Below are 17,171 nucleotides of genomic sequence, written 5' to 3'. Positions count from 1 at the left end.
TTTTTCTTCCATCGCCCTTATGTCCATTTTTTTATATAACAACCTTGAATAAATTTTATATCATCTGAAAGCTTATTTTTTCAGCTTATGCCTTAATCATATCTGTACGACATCTACAAAATAGTTAAATTTTTTTTAAAGCCAACAATGTCGAAATTTCAAACTGAGACAAACTGGTGGTTGCTCGCATCGGCAACAGATCGTCTCAGGTATTTTGTGGTAATTTTGAAATTTTTCAATTTAAGATTGTGTAGCTTTTAGTACATGTACCGTTATGTGTGGTACATTAAATGAAAAGTTATATTATTTATACGCGAAATAAAGTTAAATAAAATTTGTATATGCTCTAGGTCAAAAGATAAAACGTTTTTAAAAAAACATTATGTTACCGTTATCTAAAGTTTGTTTTTCATATACATGATTGAAATTAATATATTTTTATACAGGGTGTCCTGGAATGAGATAAGAAAATTGTGAGGGATGATTATTGTGTACATTCTTAGAAAAAAAAAATTGTTCTACATTAACTCTCTATCTATAAAGTTGATACTCTTTAGCGATGATTCAAGAAAACGCCTACTTTGGTATGCCTTTACTCATGTTAATGTTAATAATTCCGTTAATACTTAAGATAAAAACATTTTTTAAATGCAGGTACAAAGAATAGCATTTCTTCTAAAAATCAAGACATTAATGAAGTTGTTATCATAAGTATTAAAGGAGTTATTAACATTAACATGAGTAAAGGCATATCAAAGTAAACGTTTTCTTAAATCATCGCTAAAGGATATCAACTTTGTAGATAGAGAGTTACTGTAGAACAATTTTTTTCTTAGAATACACCCAAGAATCATCCCTCAAAACCTTCTTATCTCATTCCGGGACATCCTGTATAGTCTTACCTATAAGACTTTATCACGTCAAAAAAAAAAAAAAAAACAATAATAAAATTTCATAAATACGGAAATAATAAAATGGCAATTAAGTTTTAGTTTTTTTCACCTCGCAATGCAAGAATTTATATTCCAACTAAAAAACCTCCAATTAGAGTGTCTTTAATTGCTCTTGTATCATGTCGATGGAATATTTTATAAAGTGATCTCAAGCAAGATTATTTTTTGTGATAAAATCAGAGCTCACAGTAATAACCGATATCTCCTGAAAGCTGATTAAAAATGTCCGTCTCTTTCTTGAAATTTTTCCAAGTACTGCTGACAGTGATGCATGTTCGATATCACAAACCCACTTTTTTTTGGTTTGCATCGAATTATTAATCATTGATTGTTTCATATTTTTGTCGTCTTGCTGTCTAGCGAGTGTCAGTCAGTCAATTTTTGCGCTTACGCAACCATCATCATTGTAGACAATTTTATATCAAAACAAAACGCACAACGCATTAACATTCATGTTATAGACAAGACAGGATAAAGCTGCTACCCCGGACGGTATTCATCACTTTCCAAGTTCCTTGTCCATTCGATATATGAAGAAATAAACATCAATAAATTGCAACCGATTGACTGTTTGTTACTAAAAGCTATGAAATATGAAAGTTGACACACAGCAGCTGTCACTGGGATTTTTAAGTCGTCCGATATCAATGAATAATTACTCACAATCACAACTCGTAGACTAAACAGCAAATAATGTATCCCTTTGCAAACAGGTGGTTAGCTTTTATTGGAAGCAGAGGAAATTCCAATTCGATGACCAAAAATGTCTTACGACATAATACCTACTCAAAGTGAAATAATTAGACAAATATACCATCTTACCGCTTCTGGAATGCCCATTAGAAGATTTTAAACTTTGGAATGTTATATTACAAATTTTGTAAGAAAAACCAATTTCTTTAGAGACAAGCAAATTGGCAAATCTTCAAAGTCTCAAATCAGTCGATCTCTCGCATCACTCTATAACGTCAATTTGTGACTTAAACGACTGGTTGTTTTGTCCAAATCAGGAATATGAATCTCAAGACATTATGGGTATTGGGAGCGAATTATGATCTCGATGCAATAATTTCGGACTTCAATTGGGCATATCATCGTTGTCTGGCAAATCGAATTGTGAAGTTGCATTCTTGCAAGTTGTATTTTTGCTACAAATTTGGAATTTTAATTGGGAAACTCTCTGTTTCTAAGTGAGTTATAGCATTGTGTCGGTAAAATTGTCAGTAGAGACACAGACTTTTTTAGTGTCAGGGTTGTATTATTTGGTGTAGGCAGGTACACAATTAATGGTTTTAGTTAGACCTTTTTGATATAATTTAAAAGCCCAAGAGAATACGTTAGATGGCAATAGTGGTAATTCAGACAACTTGGTGGATGGTTTCGCAAAGTCAGCATCTGCTAGGTATGTACATATTAGGGTGGGTCAAAAAAACAAAAAATTCCTTGGAATCAAAGTGATTACTTTAACCGTTTAGAAGATATTCGTATCCAAACCAATGCTCACTGATTTCAATAGTTTTTTTATGACCCGTATGCATTGCGATTTGGATACGAATATCTTCTAAATGGTTAAAGCAACCAATTTGATTCCAAGGAATTTTTTGTAGAACGTTTAAGCCCCTACAAGAATATATCTTGCTAATTTGAAAATAATGAAGTTTCAGTGAATTGGAAATTTTTTAAAAATATAAAATGTTTTTATAATTTTTTTTAACTTTGACCTCGAATATCTTTAGAATGGTTAGATTAATGAAAAAAGTTAATAAGACCTTTTTTGTGGAACAATTAATTTCCAATAAGAATATGTCTTGCGCGTTTGATTATTATAATTTTTCAATTTGTTACAAAATTAAGAACAAAAAACGAATTTTTAAAGATTTTCTCGATTTTTGGACCTCAAATATCTACTCAACGGTTAGATTAGCAAAAAAAGTGTATAAGGCTTTTTTTGTAGAGCGTTCAATTTCCTACAAGAATATGAAAAGAAATTTGCTAAAAAGTCAATTAATAAAAAATTTTTTTTTTAGTAGAAGCTTGATGTAAAAATGGAAAATTGCAAAGCGGAGGACCTTCCCATTAATATAAAGAGCTCATATTTGGTGTGTATATTATAGAGGGGTCTAGCAATCGATTTTTCGGAGTACCAAATCAAAAAAAAGAATTTCGATTTTTTTGGCCCACCCTAATACATATACAAGATTAGTGGTGAAAATTAAATCAAAAGTTGAACGTACTTAATGACTACAATAATAGAAAGCTTCTTATAAAATAAGTTTTACAAAATTTGAAAGAGCAACCCTTTATTGCACCAAGATTTTGTTCGATTCCATGAAAATGTAGGGAGTAGAGTTGTGAAAATCATTTTTTTAATGCATTTACTTTCCATTACAGATTATAAAAAAAAATATGTATGGAAAGTAAAATTTGTATTGCAAAAAAAAAAAATATTTTACTTAAAAATAAAAATGTTATTGCAAATTAAAAATTTTCTGCATTGAAAAAAAAAAAAAAATCAATACTAAATGTGTAGTTATGTTTTATGTGACCAATTTTTTAAATAAAATATAAATCTACAAAATGTGTGTATTAAATATTTTTGCATTACATATGTATAGCTTCAATATTTTTGTTGAAATAGCTATAAAATATTAAAAAAAAAAATATTAAATGCTGTTAAAAAACAACACTTTGTTCTTTTTGTACTTAGAATTAAATTTTGTTTATTCAAAAAAAAAAAAAAAACTAAGTAGCTTTGAATTTTCTTAGTAGCTTTGAATTTCGTTTTCAAATAAATTTCTACTCTTTTCCATATCGTTCAACTGAAAACACGTGTTTCTTTTATTTCAATTGATTTTATTATATCCATGTAATTACAACAGGTTATGGGCACAGTCCATGCTTAATATTTATTGGTTGTATAAAAGAATTCAAGTTAACGATTTTTGCATTAATTGGATATTGGAAATTAAAAAAATAATTTCAAAATGTCCCAGAACGTTCTCCCGTCCATTGAGAAACTTAAAGGCCGTGAAAATTGGGATTCCTGGAAGTTTGCGGTTAAGACGTACCTCGAACTGGAAGACCTTTGGGATTGCATTGAATATGAAGCTAATGTAGTACCGGATGCCAAAAAAGTGACGAAAGCCCGAGCAAAAATAATCTTATTGATTGAGCCGATCAATTTTGTACATGTGCAGTCTGCGAAAACTGCGAAAGAAGCATGGAACAATCTAGAACGAGCTTTTGAAGATTCTGGGCTAACGCGTCGAGTTGGACTTTTAAGAACTTTGATAAATACACGCTTGGAGGAGAGTGATTCCGTTGAGGCATACGTCACGAAGATAGTTAACACTGCCCACAAGCTGAGATCTGTAGGTATGGATGTTAGTGATGAATGGGTAGGCACTTTGCTGCTTGCTGGGTTATCTGACGAGTATCGCCCGATGATAATGGGGCTCGAAAGCTCAGGAACACCTATCACTGCAGATTCTATCAAGACAAAACTGCTCCAAGATGTGAAAGATGATCAAGCTGGATCTGCTGTGTTCTTTGGTAAGCGAAAACCGACAAAGAAATCGCGTGGTCCAAGATGCTATGAATGCAGAGATTTCGGCCATATTTCTAAGAACTGTCCAAAGAAAAACACAAAGAGCAATGAATTCAAATCCAAGACGCATGGATTATACACTGCCTTTACAACAAATGCTGGCAACGATGACTGGTATATTGATTCAGGTGCCTCCGCTCATATGTCTATGAAGCGTGACTGTCTCACGAGTCTGAATCAACCTGTTAAAAGCGAAATAGTCTGCGCCAACAATTCTCGTCTGTCTGTGAAGGGTATTGGTGATATGAAGTTGCAAGTAGCTGTTCAGAAGGATGTCAAAGATGTTTCCATCAACAATGTTCTGTACATTCCTGACTTGTGCGTCAATCTACTATCAGTCAGCCAAATAGTCAAGAAAGGGAACTCCGTTTACTTCGATTCAAAAGGTTGTCAAATTTTCAGCAACGATAAGCAATTGATTGCTACAGCCTCGCATGTTGGTGATATGTTTAAGCTGAATCGACCGAATGTAGACGTGAGTATGGTGGCGAACGTCAATGTCCAGAAATCCAAGGCAGAGGACAGCAACTTGTGGCATCGTCGCATGGGTCATCTTAATTTCGAAAGCCTGTTGAAATTAAGAGATTGTGTTAATGGATTTGATTTGAAGAAAACCAGTAAAGAGATCTGTGAAATTTGCGTTAAAGGCAAGCAAACCAGAATGCCATTCAAGGATAAAGGGACTCGAGCGACAGAAGTGCTTGAGATAATTCATGGTGATCTCTGTGGTCCTATTGACGTCGTTTCTCGTGGTGGTGCCCGGTATATAATGGTTCTTGTGGATGATTATAGCAGAAAAGTGTTTGTCTATTTCTTGAAAGCAAAGTCTGAAGCTTTTGAACGATTTGTCGAATTCAAGAATTTGACCGAAAGACAACTCAACAAGAAAATGAAGATCCTACGAACCGACAACGGCACTGAATTTTGTAACAGATCCTTTGACAAGTTGCTGAAGCAAAATGGAATTCGACATCAAACGACTACACCATATACGCCACAACAGAATGGTTTGGCAGAGAGAACCAATCGAACGCTTATCGAGAGAGCACGCTGCATGTTGTTTGACGCTGGACTTGACAAGAAATTTTGGGCGGAAGCTGTATCTACTGCTGTGTATGTCATCAACAGGTCACCCTGTCAATCAACATCTGGTTTGACTCCGGAACACACGTTTTCTGGAAAAGTTCCTGATCTGAGTCGCCTTCGTGTTTTTGGGTGCAAGGCAATGGTACACATCCCAAAGCATTGTCGCAAAAAGTTCGATCCGAAGTCAAAATGTTGCGTATTCTTGGGCTACTGCGAAGATACTAAAGGCTATCGTTTATATCAACCCGATAAAAATGAAATTATCATTAGTCGAGATGTGATATTTTTCGAAAATTGTCGACTGGACAAAAAGGTAATCGATGCAAATAATACTAATTATTTCTATATATTCCCAGATGAATCGAATTCAGTGGGGAATGTTCTTGAATTAGATGGAAATATTGGTGAAATCGATGTGAATGTTGGCGCCCTAGATGTTGCCGCTGGCGAATTAGTTGTTGATGATGGTATATTAGCTGTTGATGTTGGTGAAATAGATGCGAACGAAACTCATCTCGAAAATAACACTACCGTTGAAAATAACAACAGCGTCGAACAAACCATAGTAATCTCAAGTACCAATTCAGATGCCTGCGATACAACAACTGAAACATTTTACTCTGAAGAAGAAGAAATCGATGAAAGTTCAGGGAGTGATGTCAGTTACGTTCCATCGATACCAATTTCCGAAGTCAGTGTTGCTGAACCAAGACGCTCTCAACGTACACCAAAGCCTGTCCGAATGGATAATTTTGCTTGTCAAGCTAAGTCAACTGAGCTTTACGATCCATTAACAGTTCAAGAGGCGTTGAACCGAAGCGATGCGAAGTTTTGGAAAGCAGCCATGAAAGAAGAATATGATTCATTGATTGAAAATCAGACTTGGGTGTTGACCGACATTCCGCCCAAGAAGAGGCCAATCGATTGCAAGTGGGTTTTCAAAACCAAGAAGGACGCCACAGGAAAGATTTCCCGATTCAAAGCTCGACTTGTTATAAAAGGTTGTGCTCAAAAACATGGAATCGATTACGAGGAATCTTACTCCCCTGTAGTGCGATATACGTCCATCCGATTTTTACTTGCAATAGCCGCGAAATATAACCTGGATATCGATCAAATGGACGCAGTGAGTGCATTTCTGCAAGGCGAACTGAGCGAAGAGATTTTTATGTTGCAACCAGAGGGATTTTGTGACAATAGTTCAAAGGTATGCAAGCTTAAAAAATCCTTGTATGGTCTCAAGCAAGCTAGTCGCATCTGGAACAACAAATTGGATGCAGCACTACTAAAGTTCGGTCTGTCAAAATCGAAAGTTGATCCATGCGTATATTACAAAATATCTGGAGATAAAATGCTATACGTAGGAGTTTACGTAGATGATCTCCTAATTTTATCAAATGACGAAAAGCAAAAGTTGGAACTAAAGAACAACTTAAAGTCAAATTTCAAAATGAAGGACATCGGTGAAGCACGATTCGTTTTGGGCATTCAAATCAAGAGAGATCGCAAGAAAGGAATGATTTCATTAGACCAAGAACTATACATAAATGAAATTCTTAGTCGTTTCAATATGACGGATTGTAATCCAGTGAAGACGCCCTTAGATCCTAATCAAAAACTGACGAAAGAGATGTGTCCTCAAAGTGAAACTGAACGCGAAGAAATGACGGATGTGCCTTACCAACAAGCTGTTGGTAGTATATTGTTTGCGGCTCAAGTTTCACGTCCCGATATCAGCTTTGCTGTGAGTACGGTCAGCCGATACACTCAAAATCCTGGAAAACCACACTGGACAGCAATTAAACATATTCTACGGTACCTTAAGGGAACAGCCGATATGAAACTTGTTTATACCAGTGGTGATAACAATGTATCTGCTTTTTGCGATGCTGACTGGGCAAGTGATACTGATGAAAGACGTTCTGTTACCGGCTATACTTTCCTGCTTAACAATGGTGCTATTTCATGGAATTCGAAGAAACAACCAACGGTTGCTATCTCAACCACTGAAGCAGAATATATGGCGCTAGCAGCAGCAGCTCAAGAAGCAACTTGGTTGAAAATGTTGCAGAGAGAGCTCATTCCAAACTCACCAGACTCGACAACTATCCGATGTGACAATCAAAGTGCTATAAATTTGGCTCTTACCAGTTCTTATCATGGCAGAACCAAACACATTGATGTCAAACACCATTTTATAAGAGAAAAAATCGATGAAGGCAAAATAATTTTAAAAAACGTTAGTACCAAAGATATGGCAGCTGATGTGATGACCAAGGCTCTACCAGCCCCAAAACACAACGCTTGTGTTACTGCACTCGGATTACGCTTTGGCAAAATCTAATTCAGTGGGGATGTTAAAAAACAACACTTTGTTCTTTTTGTACTTAGAATTAAATTTTGTTTATTCAAAAAAAAAAAAAAAACTAAGTAGCTTTGAATTTTCTTAGTAGCTTTGAATTTCGTTTTCAAATAAATTTCTACTCTTTTCCATATCGTTCAACTGAAAACACGTGTTTCTTTTATTTCAATTGATTTTATTATATCCATGTAATTACAACAAACAAATGCAAACATTTTGAATTGACTTTTATTTCCAAGGAACATAAAATATATACATATCTATTTGCAATCAATATTTTGTTTTTTTTTTTTGCAATTTTATATGTTTGCAATAAATATTTTTTAATTTCAAATGCGTTTTTTTTATTTATACAACCCTTTTCACTAGAGGTGAGATTGAAATTTTTTTCCTAGGACCAAATTGAAAATTTCTTGCCAACGACCAAAATGAAACAGGTTGTTTTCACAAAAATGGCTCTAACGACAATGATTGAAAAAAAAAAAATAAGTGAACTGTGACATGTTTTTATAAAAATGTTTAAGTAACTTTAAAATTTGTTTTTTTATTGGAAAATCAATTTTTTTAACTTTATATTTAAAAAAAATTGTATATGTATCTTTTTCTTAAGACCTAGGTCTCGAAACTGGTTTTGGGTTGGAGATATGAGCTTGTAATGAACACGCGCATTCATTTAGGTACAAAAAGTAATTTTTTTTTTTGGTTGATATTTTCGGAAAAAAATCAAGGTTAACCCCTTGCCGAAAAAAATGCATTTTAAAATATTTCCCCCAAATCCATCAAGTGAGACATCAAAAGAAAGATCTCTTTAAACCCTATTAATAAATGAAAACTAAAAAATTCTTTGAGTTCTTGTTTCAGAGTTATTTGAATCCAAAGATTTTTAAAAAATTACAAAAAAATGTTAGTTTTTAACCCTCTGTAGGCACACCTCTTTTTTTCGAATTTGGTTTATACTTTTTCATGTCGCTAGAACTTTTTTCGGTCTCACTATTTTATAGAACAACAAATTACGCAAAAATATAAAATAATGTACATATTTAAGGAAAAAATAAAAACAAACTCAAAAATTATTTTTTTTTATTTATAACTTTAATTTTTAAGTGGGTTTTCATTAATTTTATATTTCACATTAATTTAAAACCCAATTCAGATGGTACGAATCCCTCACTGGTGCTAAAAAATTATCAAATTCATATACTTGATAAAATCGGAATAATTTACAACTTCCTTCATATCCCAGGATCTTACGTCTAATTTGTAAGGTTCTATACAACAAAAAGGACTTGCTTTACTATACTAATCCTATTTATATTCCATATTAAATGCATCTTAAAGTCTTTTAACTACATAGGTATCTTTATAACATAAGTCTGAAAATATTTCCCTCAATTGATGGTCACATGCAAGAAATGTGTCACGAATCCAACTTCATAATAATATTTATAATTTTTGTATTCTAAAAATATCCTATTAGCCTAATGGCAAAATTGTATGCCTGCATATCCAACGTGGTTTGTTAAATGTTTTCCACAAAAAAATTAAGAAAAGAAAAAAACACATCAAAATATTTTGGTCATATAAAACGTTCCGGCAAAAAATTTACCACCTCGTCTTGTTATGGTGAATAACAAATAAATAAATTAATTAAATTTTGTGTCTACCTGTCTTCAGGCGTCATAAAGATCTGCATAATCAAAAATCCAAAAATCAATACGCACATCAGCATCATCATCAGAATATACGACGTATAACATGTATTTGTGTTGGTGTTGATACAAAATTGCCTATATAATATTTTTGAAGGTATGTATGAGCTGGAGTGATGAAATTGCTGATTGTTTTAATTAATTGAAATGTTAAATATCAATTGGCATTGTATTTGCTTTGGATATTTGTCATGCAACAATGAGATTTTATACCTCTGTAAGATGATGGGGTTTCTGTTTGTACATAAATCGGATATAGATTTCAAATGGGTTTATGGTTTCTTTATCAGAAATCCCTTTACAATCTGTTAGAGGTATTATGAGATTTGTCTTTCAAATTCTACCTCATTAAATTGTCATTATAATGACAATACAACAATAACTCAAATTGTAACAGATGAATTTGCATGAAAAGTTTTATTTGTTCTACGGAAAAGGATTATTTTCAAGGAATTTGAAGATAAAACTCATCTTTAAAGAAAGTAGGTTTTAGGTCTTTAATTTAATTTATTAATTAATCCAAAGTTATGGCCCGGAATATTTTTATTTTTTAACTCAATATCAATAAGGATTTCAAGAGTAAGATGGTTGTTTGAAAATATTGATAAATGGCGCCGTTATAATGGTCGCCACGGAGGGCATACACACGAAACGGGTGGTCCTTGTCCCATCTGGTACTTGGTTATGGTAGGTGCATCTAAACAAACAAACAAACAAAAAAAAAAAAACAAAACCAAGTTATTTTTAAGTAGTGTGACGTTTTCTTTTTGGACCTTAAGTAAAATTATGTTATTTTGTTATTTTGTTTCATTTTATACCAACATTTTTTAAGCAAAAACATTAATAGAAACAAAACTAATCCAGCTATCAAAAAGACCATAGTGGGTCAATCTTCCTTTCGAAAAATTACCGTAACTTGCCCAATTTAGAATGTTTCGATACGCAATAGGTCTTAATTTGTTCATTTTGCAATTAAGGGATAGTTAAAAATAAATTTAAAAAGAAATGAACAAAAAATAAAGTTTTAGGGTCGCCAGACCTGACAAAAATATTTCATCCTTTCAAAAAGTACCTACTGCAGTTTTTATGTATTTTAATTAAAATTTAGAAAAATTAAAGAGAATGTGTTAAGTACAGGGCTGTAAAAATATCAATTAAAAAAAATCATTTAAAATTAAAAAAAAAATATTTAGGTATTGCAAATAAAAAAAATTTGGATCAAAAAAATATTTATTGCTACTGAAAAATATTTTGCATTCAAAAAAATGTTATTGCAAATAAAAATTTGTCTGCATTGAAAAAAAAAATCATGTCTGCAATTCACACGTGGTAGAAGTGAAACCTTAAAAAATCATTTTTCTTGCAAAAAAAAAAAAAAAAAAAAATAGAAAAAATCTACCTATTTTTATTCTATCACCTTCAAATCCATGTTTTTTATAAGACAACCTATATAAATTTTATATCATATATCATCATGAAAGCTTATTGTCTAAGCTCAAAATAAATATATATATATCGATCAAGTCTATGAGACATCTACAAAAAGAGCTAGAATTTTTTAAACTCGATGAAATTTCGTCAAAAAAAACAAAAAAAAAAACATTTATTTTTATGTTCTCATGCTATTAATTCAATTTTTTTGTTTGACAACCTATACAAAATTTTATACCATATGAAAGCTTATTGTTTCACCTTGTATAATGATGTATAAATCTTATTTCAAAGATGTCTACAAGAGAAGTTAGAATTTTTTAAAGTCAACCATGTCGAATTTCCAGACTGAAATTACGGTACTTCCCACACTGGTGTCTGTTCGGGGGGCAACAGATCTCCACCGGTGTTTTGAGGTATGTTTCAATTTTTTCAATTTAAGATTGTGCAACTTGTAGAGCACGTACCGTTATGTGTGATATATCAAATAAAAGGTTATGTTATCAGCATGCGTATTAAAGTTAAATCAAATTTGTATGTGCACTAGATCAAAAGATAAAACGTGTGTTGGAAAAGAACATCTTTTTATCGTTATCTCCGAATTTTGAATATGAAATTAATTGAAATTTTGTACAATTATAATTTATTTAATTACCTATCTACAGAACAATTTTCATTCATCCATCTATTAAAAAAAAAAAGTTATAAAAGTTATATATATAAAGTTATAAGTCGTGTAGCGCTTTCGTTTCATCTTGTTTCAAATCACTACGATACTAAAGAAGTTTTCACTTAAAAAAAAATCAATGCAAAATTTGTGCTTTGAATATTTTTTTTTATCTTCGTCAAATTTCTTCAAATTTTGACTATTTTTCCATTAGGTTCAATATTATAGTTAAAATATTTAATGTATGGTGAAAAAGCCAAAATCGTAAGAAACATTTGACATTGATTTTTTTTTCAGTGCAGAAAATTCTTTATTTGCAATAACATTTTTTTAATAAAAGATATTTTTTTGCAACAAATAATTTTTTTAATGCAAATAATTTTTTTAATGCAATTTTTTTTTTACTTGCAATAAATATTTTTTAAATATTAAAAATATTGATTTTTTACACCCAAAGCAAAGCGGATAGAATCATATTATTCACTACCACTGTTACACTCTTAAAATTGGTATTAGCTGCCTTTCCACTTTCCCATTTAATGTAACGTAATACGTCTTGAAACTTGTATCTCGCAAATATTTGATTAATAAATGCGTCATTGTCATTTCGATATATGACAAGATTTGATTTCAATCAATAAAAAAATCTTAACATTTCGAAATTCATATCGATTTAGTTATTTGATGTAGAGGCAAGCCCAAAGAGGTGAAAAGTTTGAGGTAGGTTTTGGTTTAAGCAAATAATATCAACACACGAGTGTAAATATGGGTAAAGTTTGGTTTTGTGGTAGAAACTTAAACCACAATTTCATTTGCATTTTGCAAATGTACCGGACTCTGTCTACCGCAAAACACACAACAATTGAATACCCGTGCTTGCAGCTTGTTTGCGGGGACTATGTCATTTGAGGAAGCATCAAAAGTTTATAATCGCACTTCATTGTACCTAAGAGAATTTTGTGGTTTTTCTTTTATTTGAAAGTGCAAATGGTCAGATATGATTTGACCACAAGACTAAAGCCAAAAGGCGTTTAAATAAGAAAATCGGTTTCATTTAATCTCGAAAAATCGAGACTATCTTTTTTTTTATTTTCTTGAAAGTCAAAGCGTTACGCAATATAATTGAGTTATGAAACAGAAAAATGACAATCGTATAACTTTAGTCTTTATTAAGTAACTGAAGGTATTTTATTAATTATAAGGAAATAAATAGCTTTAAGAAATTAAGCATTTTTTTTTTTGTTTATTAGTAAAAAATGTCAAGAAAGTGATGGTAGCACCTAAATATTTACTCTTGCTGAATACTTTTTGAATGCGTTAAATAAAGTTGAATTAAATACCAGATTCCACATCCATTTACGAAGATTTTATTTTTGATGTCATGCTTGTCAAATGGTTATTTAAAAAAGACAGCACAATGATGTGTTGTCATTTAAGTGCAGCATTTAGGGGTCGAAGTCAGAGCACATTTCAAGATCAAGTCATTTTCAATGTGTGCATTGAAATGTTTGAAATAAATTTTAATGTAATTTTTTATTTTCCAAATAAAAAAAAAAAATTACAAATACATATTTTTTAAAAATTTGCAAGAAAACACTTTAAAAAAATCAATCAATTCAATTCAAATAAAATGCATTTTTAAAAATTTCCTCATCTCAAATTACAAATACCTTTGATGTGTATTTGCAATTTTTTTTTTTGACTAGGTAAAGTCCTATAAATTGATGAACCCCGGCTGCATACAGGAAAAAATGCTAAAAGTTAACACTCAGAACGGATTTCTAAAAATTCAATCATTAAATAGGGTAAATAGGGGTAAAATGACATGTAAAAAAATGGTTTAATGGTTAGTTTTTTTAAATGGACAGTTTTTTAAAATAACGTTTTTTTTTCCGATGACTATTTCAAACCTTTTAAAAGGGATAGTAACTCTCAATATTGTATTTTGGGCTATTTTTTAGTGGAAACCATATGATTTTAGGGTCGCTGAAACCGAAACCGAAGTCCTTTTTGCCACATCACGTCGGATTTTCAAGATAACCTCAAAAAATGTTATAGCCTAAAAAAATTTTTGTTTTGATCTAGAAGTGCGACAGTGCTATATATATGTTTTTCGGGTCGCTTAAACCAGATTAAAAGTCTATTTTGCCCTATCACGTCAGGTTTTCGAGATAACATCAAAAAAGAAACGAACATCTTTTTTGAGGTTATCTGGAAAACCTGACGTGCTAGGGCAAAATAGACTTTGAATCTGGTTTCAGCGACCCGAAAAACATATTATGAACATAGTCGCACTCCCAGATCAAAAAAAAAAAAAATTTTTGTGGCTGTAACATTTTTCGAGGTTACAGGAGCAAGGGCTTCAAGAGAACAACATACTAAAATTTCAGACAATTTTACCGAGGGACACTTCCCATACAAAATGTGCGGGGTTCAGTGATAATAAATTCAATATTTCAATTCATAAAAATATACAATTTTTCATAAATGTCTTCTTATGAAGACAATTATCGCCCGTAAACCAGGCATCCATTTTTGTCTAATATTTTGGATTTCGGAAGCAGATATCTTCGGACCAAAGTCTCGAAAAAAGTTTTGAAATGAAGATATGAGTCTATAGAGATCAGAGCTTTACATTTATGTAAAAAAAACTACATGTCCATTTTTTTTTTTCAAATTTTTGACAAAAATTCAAGATTAACCCCTTGCCGAAAAAAAATTAATTTAAAAAAATTTCCCATAAATCCATGAAGTGAGACATCAAAATAAAGTTCTCTTAATGCTCTATTAATAACTGAAAAACAAAAGTTCCTTTCAAGTCTGGTTGCTGAGTTATCGGAATTGAAAGATTGTTTTTCTTCAGATATCCACATTGTTAAAAAATTTTATGAAAAAGAACCACCCTAATGTATCAATACGTATATAATATTATTTACTTCCCGGCTTCATACATATTTACATATTTCTTATAAATAGAAATAAATATAAATTAGAAAACAAATAAATTTAATAATGTTCACTGTGGCGTATACGTATTTTTTTTTTTTAATTTTTTAAGTGCATTCTTAACATGCAAATTTAACGATTTTTGAAACATATTGAGGAAATCTGCGGTAGGCGAAAGCTTATTTTTGTCCAATTCTGTATGTTATAATTAATGAAGCACATATTTTCCACAAAATAAAATTGCTCTAAATGCTTACACCCTTTATTTGGTGCTTAAGTGAAGCAAGTTGCGTAAAAAACCTGCTGCATAGTTTTATAGTTGTTATTATATTTTTTTATTTGTAACTCTAGGCCACTTGACCATTAAAGCTTTGTGCGTATCTCCCAGATGGCTGTCCAATATTCCCAATTTTGTACACTTAATCAACATTCAGATCACATTCACATTCAAAAAGCAAAAAAAAATCCATATATTTTTTTTGTTGTCTTTCACATCAAAAGCTGAAAACTAAAACCTAAACATGCGGTGTCGCAAAATTGCTGCAGCCCCATCATAGTTCGTGCCATAGTCGTTGTTTGTTTTTGTTTTGATGATGGTCAAAAGAAAAAAAGAGGAAAAAATTGCTTATAAGTTCGTAGCTTCACTGTTGTTATTCACAATTTGCCATCGGGCTCTTCTAGCTATCGGCTCTCGTTTGTGCTTCTCGATTATTATACAACAACACAAAGTATAGAGATACTCTTGGTAGATAGATCCTTTTGTTTTGGTTTTATTATTTTTTTTTTTCTTTTGAACTCAAATAAAACAAACTAACTATGTAACAGGCGTTGATATAATACTGTAGAATAGAAAACTACGCTTTAGAAATTGATACTCACGATATAGAGAGTCCTGTAAGAATTCCACGAAGGACTATTTACGTTTCATTCAACTGTATACTGCGCCATATCAAAAGAGGACAGCGTTTTGTATTCATTTCCTTTTTTCCGATTCCTATTGTGGCCTAGTTTTCTGTTATTATTATTTTTTTTTTATGAAAGTTTAATTATCCTTGGGCTTTGGGATTTCCAAAGCATGCGACAAAAACTCCAAATGTAAACATACATTCAACACGAAATGATTAAAAAAATTAATTAGTTTGCCACAATAGTTCAATATTATTGTGCTGGTTGGCATATTTTAACTTTGTCCTAGAATCAAAAGTATATTTGAGCCTTTTGTAAAAGTATTTAACAGTGATTTGTTGACACTTCATCGGCTTTTTAATTCTTAGAAACTAGCTTTTGTTGGATTGAATAATTTCGTTCTTTTTTATATCAACCTGATTCAGAAAAATTTTAAGGAAATGAAATTTTTAATTTTTCTCAAATAAACCGATTTGTGAGGCTTAACAATACATCAAACAGGTTAAACAAATGTTTAAAAAAATTCAATCATACATCGATTTTGCTATGATGGATTACAATGAGCCCTTTTCATTGATATCAAAAAAAAGTTCATTGAAATGCTCAAATAAATATTTTCAATTTTGTGTGACTTTTGAACTCAAATAAACTTTTATGAAAATCACAAACAAAAAACATAGCAATTGATGCATTTGGTCGGCTTTATTGCATTCAAATTCTTTTTCATTGCAAATATTTCAAAAGAATAAAGGATTATACACTTCTTTTATATCAGAAAGTTTTTATGTTATTTTGCTTTTGATTAAAACGTTTAAAATTTAACAGATTTTGGCTTCTTTTTGACAAACTGTGGTTTGTCAACCTTTTAGGGATTAAAGAGACAAAGATTATTATGATTTTATTTTATTTTTGTTAAAGGACAAAATAGAAAATAAATTTTAAGTTCATTTACTTATCTTCGATTTTTTTTTTTTAATATTGAAAAGACTTTTCAATGGTAAATATGTATGACTTAAGGTGTGTTTCAGTTCAAAGATCAACGAAACTTAACCAAAAGATTGTTTTGATTTATGCGGTTTTGTGGTTTATAACAGTTGACAATGGGAAGACTTAACCAGATGTATTTGATAAAGTTGAAGTACTTTGAACATTTACAAGGTACGAGGAGATACTTAGGAAACAAAATGATATGCTTGGTCAGTGTAAGGCCCATTTTACACATAACCGAGAACCGGATAAACGGCCCGGATAGCCGGTTTCTAGGGTACACGTTCTTATAGGCGCCTTCACACCAACAAACCGAAACCGATACCGGCTACATGGTTCGGCTGCCGGAATGGAACCAACTGCGCTTACTACAATCACAGACAGGAGAAATATATATTTCCCTTGTCTTTGCTTCAACTTAGCTGCCGTTCTGGTTTTCTTCTCATGTGTTGTAGTCAAGAAAGGGGTTGTTTTGTTTTTTTTATATTGTGATATGTGATGACAGTTCGTATTGTGA

This window comes from Episyrphus balteatus, chromosome 2, assembly GCF_945859705.1.
Source record: "Episyrphus balteatus chromosome 2, idEpiBalt1.1, whole genome shotgun sequence".
In the NCBI taxonomy this organism is placed as follows: Eukaryota; Metazoa; Arthropoda; class Insecta; order Diptera; family Syrphidae; genus Episyrphus; species Episyrphus balteatus.
The sequence above is the reverse complement of the archived record's forward strand: the minus strand, read 5'-3'. Positions refer to the sequence as shown.